The sequence below is a fragment of the Dama dama genome, chromosome X, assembly GCF_033118175.1.
Source record: "Dama dama isolate Ldn47 chromosome X, ASM3311817v1, whole genome shotgun sequence".
Classification (NCBI taxonomy): domain Eukaryota; kingdom Metazoa; phylum Chordata; class Mammalia; order Artiodactyla; family Cervidae; genus Dama; species Dama dama.
Genome location: NC_083714.1, coordinates 146,942,117 through 146,957,254, shown reverse-complemented (window position 1 = coordinate 146,957,254; position 15,138 = coordinate 146,942,117). Strand labels below are relative to the sequence as shown.

At 49.6% G+C, this 15,138-nt stretch overlaps 2 pseudogenes; one reads left to right on the top strand and one right to left on the bottom strand.

Moving 5' to 3' along the window:
- Positions 1–640: 640 nt before the first annotated feature.
- LOC133052929 (PI-PLC X domain-containing protein 1-like) lies at positions 641–4,924 on the bottom strand (annotated as a pseudogene).
- Positions 4,925–4,978: 54 nt separating this feature from the next.
- LOC133052928 (PI-PLC X domain-containing protein 1-like) lies at positions 4,979–10,167 on the top strand (annotated as a pseudogene).
- Positions 10,168–15,138: the final 4,971 nt, after the last annotated feature.

Genomic DNA, 15,138 nt, shown 5'->3' with positions numbered 1-15,138 from the left:
GATATAGCCACTGCCATACTGCCTCCCCCACCTCCCGATCTGGGGGTCACTGTCTGCTGCTCTCGGTGCCAGGGGGAAGGGACAACCCAGACTCTCCTACTGGGAAGCCACGGACCAGGTGTGTCTCCCTAAGGATGTGATTGTATAAATCATGCACTCACCTTTAATCATCACCTCACACCCTGCATTTGCCAAGAGACACACGGAGGACCGAGGAGACCATGGACCCTGCTATCTGGCCACACCTCTGCAGTCTCCAACGTTCAGTGGACGGGCGGACGGATGACCAGCCCCACAGGACAGGGCTGAGAATAGCCTCCCCAATACCCAGTTCCTAAACACGCCGTTCATCAGCCCCAAGGCGGCTTCCGGTTTAGGCTGGTGACGGCACACGACGGTGACTGAGACGCAGCCCCCGTGATGCCCAGCTCCACCCACGCGCCGTCCGGCGGCCTCGACGCAGCTTCCAGTTCAGCCCAGTGACGTCACAGGATTTGAACAAGGAGTGGCCTCCGCAATGCCCAACCCCTCAGTGCGCCGTCCGTCACGCCCGAGGTGGCTTCCAGTTCAGGCTGGTCACATCACAGAACGTGACTGAGATGCAGCCTCAGCACTGCCAAGCTCCAGATGCGCCAGTCCGTTAGCCCCGGAGCAGCTTCCGGTTCAACTTGATGACATCGCCAACAAGCCCGAGGGCCCAGATGAAGTCACCTGCGATGGTGTTGGTATAGCTGGCAGCTGACCCCGGGCACTGACCCCGCACCCATGCACAAAGGTAGTGGAGCCAGGGACCAGGCCGGGCAGATGAGGACAAAGTGCAGTTTCTCTGTGAGGTTGATGCTGGCCATGAACAAAAGAGGGGCTGCAGTTCATGGTGCGAGATGTGGGGTCCGGTGCCCACGTGTGCAGTCACTAACCCATGGAGTCATGTGGCCAACCAAACCATGTGGTCACCGGCTCACATGATTGGTCACCCACCCATGGGGGTCCACCCTGCGAGGTCATGTGGTCACCTGTCCACATGATTACCCCCTCACGCCATCACGCACCCATGTGGTCACCCACTCACTGGGTCAGCAACTCACATGGTAACCCACCCTGCAGGCAGGATCTCAAACCGGTCACCCACCCACACACTTACCCACCCATGCAGTCACCAAGCCACACATCTCCTGCCCATGTGAACAGTAACCCATGGGTCACCTGCCCACGCAGTCACCAAGCTGTGCCATCACCCACCCAGACTCTGGCCTCCTCCATCATCAGAGATTCAGATGTCCGACAGAGACCCAAGTTCAGACAGCAGGGACTCACAGGGGTGTTGACTGATGAATTTCTCCTGTTACAGAGGGCAGGCGGGCTGGACAGTGACCCCAGAGATGTCCACGTCCTGACCTCGTGTGGTGGACACAAAAATGTCTGCACGGATGTTCACATCCTGTCTACATCCTGACCCCCTGTGGTAGACACAGTAACATCCCCAAGGATGTCCATGCCATGGTCCCCAGGTGGTGAACAGAATAACGTCCCCCAGTATGTCCTGTTCCATTTCTCCTCTTGAACTGAAACCCAGCCCCATGTGCTAGGACATGCGTGTGACCAGGTGTCCTGGTATGAAGGCGGCACTCACCTGGGTGGCTGCAGCTCTTCATGTGCTCCAGGTAGTGGACGAGGTCTAGGTGCTTCACCTGGTTCCCCCACCAGTAGGGGATACCGGGCCACAGTTCTGCATGCTGACTCATGGATTCCTCGTCCTTGTATGACAGGATGACCTGCTGGCCCCGGGACCACAGCTGGCACAGAGTTGGCACCTCCTGTGGGGAGAATCATCCAGGTGCCCATGAGACGTGTGCACAGGGGTTATTGGGGTGCCTTGTGACACGATGTGTCAGGTATTGGGGGTGTCCCAGAAGCTACAGCAGTGTGTGGATTATTGGGGTGTCTATGAGAAGTGATGGAATGGTTATTGGGTTCTCTGTGAGAAGAGACAGTCAAGGGTGGAATAATGGCATGTCTGGGTAGAGACACTAGTGGGTAGATTACTGGGGTGTCTGAGTGGAGAAGGTGATGAGTGAGTTATTGGGGTGTCTTGAGCAGTGACTGGTAGATTTTTGGGGTGTTTGAGTGGAGACAGTGGTGGGTAGATTACTTGGGTGTCTTGAGCAGTGATGGGTCAATTATTGGGGTACATACCTGAGTGGAAACAGAGGTGGGTGGATTATTGGGATTTCTGATAGGAAACGGCGGTGGAATGCTGGGGCAACTTGAGGCGTGATTGATGGATTTTGGGAGTGCCTGAATAGAGACCGGGCAGGGTGCATTATTGGGGGTGCCTGTGACCAGTGATGGGCTGGTTACTGGGGTGTTTGAGTGGAGACAGTGGTGGGTGGATTACTTGGGTTCTGTGAGCGGCATCACCTGGTATCTGAATCAGCCTCATGCAGCGAGCAGATAGTTGGATTACAGTGAAACCAAGTGCTCCTGCTGCCAGGAGCATGGGGAGCCTGTGGCCCCTGCACACCCCACGGAAACACAGCATGTCCCCAAAGATGTTCTTGATGCAGCCCATCAGGTACTCATGCAGGTCCTCCATCATGCCCTTGGAGTTCCTGCATGCCAGGATGACCACCTCCTGGGGATGGTTCTCCAGCCACTCTGAGATCTCCGTGAGGGCGTTCTGGACGAGGGTGGAGGAGAGGGGCCTTGTAGTGAGACACAGAGGGGCGTGGGTGGGGACTTCTCCCTGCACAGCCCCTCTACAGATGGGTTGGGGGTCTTCACACACAAAGACATAAAGCATGGTGCCTGCTCCCAAGGGACCCAGCCTCTTCTGAGTGGCAGTGGGGAGCTGTGGCATTGCTCTGGGGTGTGTGTGTGTGTGTGTGTGTGTGTGTTTCTGTGTGTGTATGTAGATGCTCTGGTAGGTACAGGTGCACACGCATGTATGCATGTGTTCAGGGTCTGTGTGTGCACGGATATGCATGTGTGTGTGTGTGTGTGTGTGTGCACAGCAGCAGAGAGCAGTGCTTATAATACTGTGTGAAGTCTGTACTCCAGGGAGCGTGGGAGGCCAGCGGCCAGAGTGAAACATTAAGTGACGTGTCCCGCAGCCAAGAGAATGGACTGGACACCCCAAAACTGGTAGACACAGGAAAATATGTGTCAGGGACCTGGTTTAGCGAAATTCTGGGAGACACCCCAGAGTCCTGGGGTACAGCTGTGGGTTCAGAAATGCATGTTGGTCAGGAATTCTGAGTGCCTGATGCCAGAGGTCAGCCCTCTCCTGCCAGAAGTGGACGTCTGTCTGTACCCTTAGAGATCAGTGTCTTCTAACTGGAGTGGACCTGTGTTGTCCCCTTAAAGTTCAGCCTCTCCTGCCTGAAGTGACCGTGTGTCCATCTGAGTGGATGTGTGTCCATTCCCTTAGAGGTCAGCATCTTCTAACTGGAGTGGACCTGTGTTGTCCCCTTAGAGGTCTGCCTCTCCTGCCTGGAGTGACCAGATGTCCATCTGAGTGGACGTGTGCCCATCCCCTCCGAGGCCCTCCATGTCCTGCCTGGACCAGACGTGGGTGTCCCTGGCTGGCGGACCCCCATCCATACCCTCTGCCCCTGCCCCCACCTCCACGAGGGCCATCGTGTACACCATGTGGCCAGGGTGCAGGTTCCCCTCGGTGCCCTCCTCTGTGTGCACCATCTGCAGGTCCTCACGCCCAGCATCCAGCTGCTTCATGATGCTCAGCACCTGCACACAGAGGTCGGTCACCTGTGCTGGGCACAGAGGGCGGCCCCCCGCTCAGGGGCTGGGCATGCACTGAGGATGTCCAATGAGGGCCACATCGTCCACTGTGAAATCAACAATGTTGGTGCTGCCCTGCTTCTGGGAACAGGGTTGAGGCCTTGCTTCTGGGAACAGGGTCTCCAGGGTCACTGGTCACATGGAGCACACAGCCCAGGTCCAGATTGTGGTCTTGGGGGCAGTGTTCTTGCAGAGTCCAGCCTCACCCTCCTCTCAGGCAGTCCCTGGGTGGAAGCACCCTGTGGGTTCAACAGCCCAGTCTCCAAACACCCAAGCTGGACCCTTGGACATGAGGACACATAAGACCCATGGTATCAGAGTCATCCTATTATAACTTTCCCCCCTCCACAGTAATAGTCCCCCACTACAGTAAGGGTCCTCCTTGATTATGAATCCCCTGTCCACAGTAAGGCTTCCCTGGTGGCTCAGCTGGTAAAGATTCTGCCTGCATTGTGGGAGACGTGGGTTCAGTCCCTGGGTTGGGAAGATCCACTGGAGAAGGGAAAGGTTATGCACTCCAGTATTCTGGCCTAGAGAATTCCATGGCCTGTCTAGAGTCAGACATGACTGATCAACTTTCACTTTCTCCACAGTGACATCCCCCCTACATGGTCATAGCCCTATTTATTGTTGTATCTCCCCTCTATCATATTAGTCAGCTCTCTACAGTAATGTTGCCCCTTGTACAAATAAAGTCCTACCTCTATGTAATCACCCCCTCTCTAGAATAATAGTCCTTCTCCCTGAAGAGCTCATCCTCCTGTAATACTCCCCTTTCCTCGTCACAATAACCTTTCAGAATAAAAGTCTCTTCTCTAATCCGAATAGTCAACGAGATGCAAGTAGAACACACAGCAAAACAGTATGTCAGAACCCCAAGCACCACGCCATGGGGACCCCTGTGGATGTGTGTGCCCCGCCACATAGGGCTCCTTTGGTGTGTCTGTGTCACCATCCTGGGGACACCTGAGGGTGTGTGTCTGTCTTCCCCTCACAGAGGAGACCTCCCCATAATACAGGTCACCTGCCTCCTGGGTGTCCTTTCCACAACTCTCCACCTAGCACAGGTCACCTGCCCACTCCCGAGTCGTCCTGTTTCCACATCCCTGGACCTCTGTTCCATCATAATCCGGGTCAGGGTGTCACAAGCGCTTCATCTTCCCATTTGCACTGGCCTGAGATGGTGGTGGGTTCACTGTGATGGGAGGAATAATGTCCCATCGCCTGTGGACACCAATCCTGTACTTGCAAGACACTCTCCCATCTCCCAGGCACATAGGTGTGGGTCACCTGTCCTCTCTTCCTTTTCTCTGAACCCCAGCTGTCTGGTTTCCCAGTGCAGATTCAGGAGTGCTCAGCAGTAGTGCCACCCAGCCGCGAGGCCTCGGACAGCACCCCAGGGAGCAAGCCGGGTGCCCCTGCACACCCTGATGGCGCTTCCTCCTGTGAGTCAGCCGCCCCCTCTGAGTTCTCAGCCCACTCAGGTGAGCAGGTGGGGCGTGTGCCGGTGAGGTCAGCTTCTGCCCCTGCCGGCCCACAGTGAGACACTGGAGGAGGCCCCATGTGACCTCATGAGGTAGACTGAGGTAGAGAACCCACCTGGGCCCAGGTGCCCCCAGGAGCAGGGGCCCACCTGGAGGGGACAGATGGCTGTCAAGCATAGCTCTTGCCTTGTGTAATTGCTTCCTCCTGGGAGATCCCCGGCTGCTGGAATCCTTCTCAGGGGATCTGATGGGCAGAGAGCCAGGGCTGGAATATGGGCAAACCTCATTCCTGCTTGCATCAGGTGCCTGCAGCCTGGCATTAAGAGCTCACACCCAGAGGAGGGAGTGAGCAGTAGGGCGTCCACCAGAACTTGGGGGTCCTGCAGGACTGGGGTCCCTCTGCTCTGAGTGTCCCTTGGTGCCAGGGTCTCTCTGTTCTATGGCCCTCCAGGGCAGGGTCGCTCCATCCTGGGGGGCCTCAGTGCCGTGGTCTCAAGTGGTATGGTTGCCAAGGAGAAGTGGGCTGTGTGCGGGGTGGGGGACACGGGTGGTGGTCTTTCAAGGGGTGTTGAAGGTCATTTGCTGCAGCAGCACCTAATTTAATCCTTGTAGAGGTGGATGGCAAGTGCCTGTGTGTACCTGACAATATTCATATGAGTCTTTGCTTTTTCTTTTAATTTGGATTGGGTGGGGGCACTGTGACTTCCTTTCCCATTTTTTCCCCATGTTTTATCCTCGTATTTTTTTTGTCCATCATGACTCTCTACAGAGAACACAGTACCATTTTCTGCTACTAGTTTATGTTAATATTAGTTTTTGCTTTTTCTTTTATTTTGGATGGAGAGAATCTATTATTTTCTTTCCCTTTTTTTTATCCTTATGTTTTCTTGTTTTTCCATTATGACTCCTTGTAGAGGACACAGTACATTTTCTGCTACAAATTTATATTAGGGCTTCCTTGTGGCTCAGTTGGTAAAGAATCTGCTTGCAATGCTGATGACATGGGTTCGATTCCTGGGTTGGGAAGATCTCCTGGAGAAGGGAATGGAAACCCACTCCAGTAATCTTGCCTGGATAATTCCATGGACAGAGGGGTCTGGTGGGCTACAGTCCACTGGATAGAAAAGAGTTGGAAACAACTGAACAACTTTCACTTTTCAATTTATGTTAGTTATTTTTTGCTTTTTCCTGTCTTATTTGTGTGGCAGACAGATGTTTCTTCCTTTCGTTCTCCCCGCTTGATTCCTTCTTGCCTTTCCTAGTACTGTTTCTGGGGGTGGGCACAGACCTTTGTGGGTCTTGTGTGTCCTCATGTTCAAGGGTCCAGCTTGGGTGTTTGGAGCCTGGGCTGTTGAACCCACAGGGCGCTTCCACCCAGGGACTGCCTGAGAGGAGGGTGAGGCTGGACTCTGCAGGAACACCCCCCCCCCCAAGACCACAATTTGGACCCGGGCTGTGTGCTCCATGTGACCAGTGACCCTGGAGACCCTGTTCCCAGAAGCAGGGCCTCAATCCTGGCAGCACCAACACTGTTGATTTCACAGTGGACGATGTGGTCCTCATTGGGCATCCTCAGTGCATGCCCAGCCCCTGAGCGGGGGGCCGCCCTCTGTGCCCAGCACAGGTGACGGACCTTTGTGTGCAGGTGCTGAGCATCATGAAGCAGCTGGATGCTGGGCGTGAGGACCTGCAGATGGCGCACACAGAGGAGGGCATCGAGGGGAACCTGCACTCTACCACATGGTGTACACGATGGCCCTCGTGGAGGTAAGGGTGGGGGCAGGGCGTATGGACGGGGGTCCGCCAGCCAGGGACACCCACATCTGGTCCAGGCAGGATGTGGAGGGCCTCTGAGGGGATGGGCACACGTCCACTCAGATGGACATCTGGTCACTCCAGGCAGGAGAGGCAGACCTCTAAGGGGACAACACAGGTCCACTCCAGTTAGAAGATGCTGACCTCTAAGGGAATGAACACACATCTACTCAGATGGAAACACATCCACTCAGATGGACACACGGTCACTCCAGGCAGGAGAGGCTGACCTTTAAGGGGACAACACAGGTCCACTCCCGTTAGAAGACATTGATCTCTAAGGGGACGGATACACTCCTCCTGGCAGGAGAGGGCTGACCTCTGGCATCAGGCACTCAGAATTCCTGACCAACATGCATTTCTGAACTCACACCTCTAGCCCTGGCCTCTGGGGTGTCTCCCATAATTTGGCTAATCCAGGTTCCTGACACGTCTTTTCCTGTGTCCCGTTTTGGGGTGTCCAGTCCATTCTCTCAGCTGCTGGACAAGTCACTTAATGTTTCACTCTGGCCTCGGCCCCCAGTGCCCCTACCACAGAACCTAATGACCCTTGGAGGTTCCGGCCTGGGCCTCACTGTGAATGTACCCTGCTGGCCTCCCATGCTCCCTGGAGTACAGACTTCTCACAGTATTATAAGCACTGCTCTCTGTTGCTGTGCACACACACACACATGCATATCTGTGCACACACAGACCCTGAACACATGCACACATGTGTGTGCACCTGTACCTACAGGAGCGTGTACATACACACACAGAAACACACACACAGAGACCCCCCAGAGCAATGCCACAGTTCCCCACTGCCACTCAGAAGAGGCTGGGTCCCTTGGGAGCAGGCGCCATGCTTTATGTCTTTGTGAGTCAGGACTCCCCAACCAGTCTGTAGATGGCTGTGCTGGGGGAAGTCCCCATCCACGCCCCTCTGTCTCTCAATACAAGGCCCCTTTCCTCCACCCCCTCCAAGAACGCCCTCCTGGAGATCTCGGAGTGGCTGGAGAACAACCCCCAGGAGGTGGTTATCCTGGCATGCAGGAACTTCGAGGGCATGATGGAGGACCTGCACGAGAACCTGATGGGCTGCATCAAGAATATCTTTGGGAACATCCTGTGTCCCCGTTGGGTGAGCAGGGGCCACAGGCTCCCCATGCTCTTGTCAGCGGGAGCACTAGGCTTCACTGTAATCCAACTATCTGCTCGCTGCGTGAAGCTGATTCAGACTCAAGGTGATGCTGCTCACAGAACTCCAGTAATCCACCCACCACTGTCTCCACTCAAACACCCCAGTAACCAGCCCATCACTGGTCACAGGCATGCCCAATAATCCACCCTGCCCGGTCTCTATTCAGGCACTCCCAAAATCCATCAATCACGCCTCAAGTTGCCCCAGTAATCCACCTGCCATTTCCTATCAGAAATCCCAATAATCCACCCACCTCTGTTTCCACTCAGGTATGTACCCCAATAATTGACCCATCACTGCTCAAGACACCCAAGTAATCTACCCACCACTGTCTCCACTCAAACACCCCAAAAATCTACCAGTCACTGCTCAAGACACCCCAATAACTCACTCATCACCTTCTCCACTCAGACACCCCAGTAATCTACCCACTAGTGTCTCTACCCAGACATGCCATTATTCCACCCTTGACTGTCTCTTCTCACAGAGAACCCAATAGCCATTCCATCACTTCTCATAGACACCCCAATACTCCACACACTGCTGTAGCTTCTGGGACACCCCCAATACCTGACGCATTGTGTCACAAGGCACCCCAATAACCCCTGTGCACACGTCTCATGGGCACCTGGATGATTCTCCCCACAGGAGGTGCCAACTCTGTGCCAGCTGTGGTCCCGGGGCCAGCAGGTCATCCTGTCATACAAGGACGAGGAATCCATGAGTCAGCATGCAGAACTGTGGCCCGGTATCCCCTACTGGTGGGGGAACCAGGTGAAGCACCTAGACCTCGTCCACTACCTGGAGCACATGAAGAGCTGCAGCCACCCAGGTGAGTGCCGCCTTCATACCAGGACACCTGATCACACGCATGTCCTAGCACAAGGGGCTGGGTTTGTGTTCAAGTGGATAAATGGAACAGTACATATTAGGGGACGTTATTCTGTTCAACACATGGCGAACAGGGCATGGACATCCTTGGGCATGTTACTGTGTCTACCACAGGGGGTCAAGATGTAGACAGGATGTGAACATCCGTGCAGACATTATTGTGTCCACTACACGGGGTCAGGACGTGGACATCTCTGGGGTCACTGTCCAGCCCGCCTGCCCTCTGTAACAGGAGAAATTCATCAGTCAACTCCCCTGTGAGTCCCTGCTGTCTGAACTTGGGTCTCTGTCGGACATCTGAATCTCTGACTGCTGCAGAGGCCAGAGTCTGGGGGGCGAGGGCACAGCTTGGTGACTGCATGGGCTGGTGACCCCATGGGTTATTTGTCACATCACAGGAGATGTGTGGCTTGGTGACCCTGTGGGTGGGTGACCATGTGGGTGGGTGACTGGTTTGAACTCCTGACAGCAGGGTGGGTTACCATGTGAGTTGCTGACCTGGTGAGTGGGTGACTGCGTGGGTGGGGGGTAATCATGTGGACAGGTGACCACATGACCTCGCAGGTTAGTGACCCCATGGGTGGGTGACCACGTGGGTTGGTGGCCACTTGGAGGGATCACCACATTATGAAGTGACCCCGTGGGTGGGTGACCAACCATGTGAGTCGGTGACCACATGGTCTGGTTTGTCACATGACTCTGTGGGTTAGTGACTTCACATGTAGGCGGCTGACCCCACAGCTGGCACCATGAACTGCATCCCCTCTCTTGTCCCAGGCAGGCTGTTCATGGCCGGCATCAACCTCACAGAGAACCTGCAGCTTGTCCTCATCCACCTGGCCTGGTCCCTGGCTCCACTACCTTTGCACATGGGTGCGGGACCAGTGCCCGGGGTCAGCTGCCGGCTATGCCAACACCATCGCAGGCGACTTCATCTGGGACGTTGGGTTTGTTGGCGATGTCATCAGGTTGAACCAGAAGCTGCTTCAGGGCTGACAAATGGCACGTGTCTGGAGCTGGGCATCACGGAGGCTGTGTCTCAGTCACGTTCCTGTTACCAGCATGAAACGGAAACCGCCTAGGGGCTGACGGACGACGCACTGAGGGGCTGGGCATTGCGAGGCCACTCCTGGTTCACATCCTGTGACGTCACTGGGCTGAACCGGAAGCTGCTTCGAGGCCGCCAGATGGCGCGTGGGTGGAGCTGGGTGCCACGGAGGCTGCGTCTTAGTCACGTCCTGTGCCGTCACCGGCCGAAACCGGTAGCCGCCTTGGTGCTGATGGACGGCATGTTTAGGAGCTGGGCATTGCAGAGGCTATTCTCAGGCTGGTCCTGCGGGGCTGGTCATCCATCCGCCCGTCCACTGAACGATGGTGACTGCAGAGGTGTGGCCAGGTGGCAGGGTCCATGGTCTCCTCGGTCCTCCGTGTGTCTCTTGGTGAATGTAGAGTGTGAGGTGATGATTAAAGGTGAGTGCATGATTTATACAATCACATCCTTAGGGAGACACACCCGGTCCGTGGCTTCCCAGTAGGAGAGTCTGGGTTGTCCCTTCCCCCTGGCACCGAGAGCAGCAGACGGTGACCCCCAGATCGGGAGGTGGGGGAGGCAGTATGGCAGTGGTTATATCTTTCCGTGTGTGCTTTACGTTTCTCTTCTCTTCTTATCTATTTGTAAGGCCTCCTCAGACAATCACTTTGCCTCTTTGCAATTCTTTTTCTTGTGGATGCTTTTGATCACCACCTCCTGCACAATGTTGGGAACCTCCATCCATAGGTCTTCTGGTGCCGTGTGTGCCAGGCCTAACCATTGAGTCTATTTGTCCCTTCCAGAGTATACTCACAAGGGATTTGAATAAAGCAAAGAACCACAGGAACACAGTAGATTGGGAAAGACTAGAGATCTCTTCAGGAAAAATTAGACATGCCAAGGGAACATTTCATGCAAAGACAGGCACAATAAAGCCCAGAAACGTTATGGGCCTAACTAAAACAGAAGAGATGAAGAGGTAGCAAGAATACACAGAAGAACTGTAAATTTAAAAAAAAAGATCTTATTATCCTGGATAACCACGATGGTGTGATGACTCACCTAGAGCCAGACATCCAGGAGTGCAAAGTCAAGTGGGCCTTAGGAAGCAGCAGTACGAACAAAGCTAGTGGAGATGATGAAATTCCAGCTGAGAGCTTTCAAATCCTAAAAGACAGTGCTGTTAAAGTGGTGCACTCAATAGGCCAGCCAGTTTGGAAAACTTGGCAGTGGCCTCAGGACTGAGAAAGGTCAGTTTTCATTTCAATCCCAAAGAAGGGCAATGCCAAACAATGTTCAAACTACCACAAGGCAGCACTCATTTTTCATGCTAGCAAGATAATGCTCAAGATCCTTCAAGCTAGGCTTCAACAGTATGTGACCCGAGAACTTCACAGACCCCACATTCAAACAGTTGATTCTTAATGCACAGTGATACCACAAAGATGGTCAAGATAAAGACACACGATGTGATTTTATGTATGTTTAAGTCAGTGAAACAAAATATTCACTGCAAGGTACATACTTTTTTGGCTTGAAAAATCTTATATTTGAATGTAAAATATCCTGCTGAAATTGAAAAATATGTGTTAAAGTGAAATTCGTTCTTGTCAATTATTTTGAGCCTATGGAGAAAAGAAAATAAATTTACATTCATTGGGACTGCTTCAGTTCAGTTCAGTCACTCAGTCATGTCCAACACTTTTCATTGGGTGCTGCTTAAATTTTCACAGACTTTTTTTCTTAAAAATTCCCTTACAGTTTTAACATCTTAATTAGATATAAAATGATCAGTAGATTTTATACTATGTTTTCTGGACATTTTCATTTCCTTTTATTTATGAATGTAACTAGAATGTTTTTCTATTGAGTGAGTATTAAAAATGACTCCTCTCTCTTGTGTGGAACACAATGTTTACACTAGTGTTGGGAGATACTTTATTGCCTAAAACCTTTCTAATTCAGCTCTACAATCTAGGATTTTTGTTTGTTTGTTTTCCTTTGTTTAGGCTGAGAATTTTCTCATCTATATTTAGTATCTTCAGAGTTTCTGTTAGAAATGTGTGTCTGCTGTTGCTTACTTGCACCGTCGTGTCCAACTCTTTGCCACCCTATGGACTGTGAGCCCACCAGTCTCTTCTGTTCACGGGGATTCTCCAGGCAAGAATGCTGGGGTGGGTTTCCATGCTCTCCTGCAGGGGATCTTCCTGACCCAGAGATGGAATTCGCATCTGCCACAGCTCCTGCATTGCAGGCGGATTCTTTACCACTGAGTGAAACTGGATCTTGTATACATGAAACCCACTTTAATTATGAAGATTCATAATCAGTGAAAAACAAAGATACAGAAGCCCAAAAAAGCATTTATCTTTAACCAATTAATAATAAGAATAAAAACCTTCATTTCAATTTGCATTCGTTTATTTTTTCAATTAAATTTTCATTGAAGGATAATTACTTTCCAGAATTTTGTTGTTTTCTGTCAAACTTCAACATAACAGTCTTTCTTAACTCATAGTTTCTCTTAAATATCATCTTATTCTGTGTAAATAACTTCTTTTAACATTTCTTACAGACAAGGTATCTGCTGAGAATGAATTCCCCAATGTTCTGTTCATATGAAAATATCTCCTTCTCCTTTGTTTTTGAAGGATAATATTCCTGGATGTAGAAGTTAATTTCAGTAGTTTAAAAGAAAAAAAAATACATTTGATTTATTGAAATGTTGTACCTGTAGCATGAATATACTAGTTAAGCTGTATAATTCATTGATTTGTAACTTATTCATAAGTTGAATAACCATAACCACGGCCTCATTCTAGAATATTTTCGTCATTCCAATTGGGAAACACTCTTTTGCTGGCAGACATTTTCCATTTCCCCCTTCATCTGGGCCCTTGCATTCACTCCTCTATTTCCGGTCTTCAGAGAATTACCTAATCTAAGACAAACGTGTTCACATGAACAGAATAATGCAATACACAGCCTTTTGTTCCCAGCTTCTTTTAATTAACATGATCATTTCAGAGCTCTAGCATGTTATAGCTTATATAAGAACTCCATTCATTTGATGGCCAAATAATTTTGTATTGCATGTTTTATTTATTCGATCACCAGTTGATGGTCATTTGAGTTATTTCAATGTTGTTTTCCTTTTTTAAGTTTATTTCTTTTTAAAAATTATTTTTTAATTTAATAATTGTAAAATTTTAAATTTAATGGCCTTTTCTGCATCTATTTAGGTTATCATATGATTTTTAGCTTTCCTGTGGTTAATATGGTGTGTCACATTAATTGATTTGCGAATATTGAAGAATCCTTGCATCCCTGGAATAAAGCCAACCTGATCATGGTTTTTGATATGTTGTTGAATTCTGTGTGCTAAAATTTTACTGAGGATTTTTGCATCTATGTTTATCAGGGATATTGGCCTGTAGTTTTCTTATTTGGTCTTGTCTTTGCCTGGTTTTGGTATCAGGGTGATGGTAGTCCTGTAGAATGAGTTTGGAAGTGTTCCTTCCTCTGAAATATTTTTGAGAGAGTTTTAGAAGGATAGGCATTTGCTCATCTCTGAATGTTTGATGGAATTCACCTGTGAAGTCATCTGGTCCTGGGATTTTGTCTTTTGGGAATTTCTTGGTCACAGCTTCGATTTGGAGCTTGTAATTGGGTGGTTCATAATTTCTATTTCTTCCTGTTTCAGTCTTGGAAGATTGAGCTTTTCTAAGCATCTGTCCATTTCTACGAGGTTATCTATTTTATTGCCATAGAGTTGTTCATAATAGTCTCTTATAATCCTTTGTGTTTCTGCATTTTCTGTTGTAATTCTCCATTTTCATTTCTAAGTTTGTTGATTTCATTCTTCTCTCTCTGTTTCTTGATGAGTCTGGCTAAAGGTTTGTCAATTTTGTTTATCTTTTCACAGAACGAGCTTTTAGTTTGTTGACCTTTGCTATTGTTTCTTTGATTAATTTTTCATTTATTTCAACTCAGATTTTTATGATTTCTTTCCATGTACTAATTTTGGCTATTTTTTTGTTTTGTTTTTCTTTATCAGTTGTTTTAGGAGTCAATTGAGCTTGTCTATTCAATGCTTTTCTTGTTTTTTGAGTTAGGATTGTATTGCTACAAACTTCCCTCTTAGAACTTCTTTTCCTGCATCCCATAGATTTTGAGTTGTTGTTTTTTCATTGTCATTTTTTTCTAGAAAATTTTCGATTTCCATTTTGACTTCTTCAGCAACCTGTTGGTTATTTAGAAACGTGTTGTTTCATCTCCATGTGTTTGTGTTTCTTACAGTTTTCTTTTTTTCTCCTAATTGATATCTAGTCTCATAGTGTTCTGGTAAGAAAAGATGCTTGATACAATTTCAATTTTGTTCATTTTACTGAGATTTGATTTGGGACCCAAGATGTGGTCTCTCCTGGAAAATACTCCCTGTGCACATGAGAAGAAGGTGTATTCTTCTCCATTTGGATGGCATGTCCTGATGATATCAATGAGATTCATCTCATCTCATGTATCATTTAAGACATGTGTTTCTGCATTAATTTTCTGTTTTGATGATCTGTCCATTGGTGTGAGTGGGGTGTTAAAGTTGACTATGATTGTTTTACTGTCAATTTTGCTTTTAATGTCTGTTAATGTTTGTCTTATGTATTGAGGTGCTCCTGTGTTGGGGGCATAGATGTTTACAATTGCTATGTCTTCATCTTGTATTGATCCCTTCATCACTATGTAGTGTCCTTCCTTATCTATTGTAATCTTCTTTCGTTTAAGGTCTGATATGAGGATTGCTATTCCATCTTTCTTTTGATTCCCATTTGCATGGCATATATGTTTCCATCCTATCACTGTCAGTCTGTATGTGTTTTTAGGTCTGAAGTGGGGTTCTTATAGACAGCAGGTACATGGGTCTTTTTCTTTTAAATTAATGT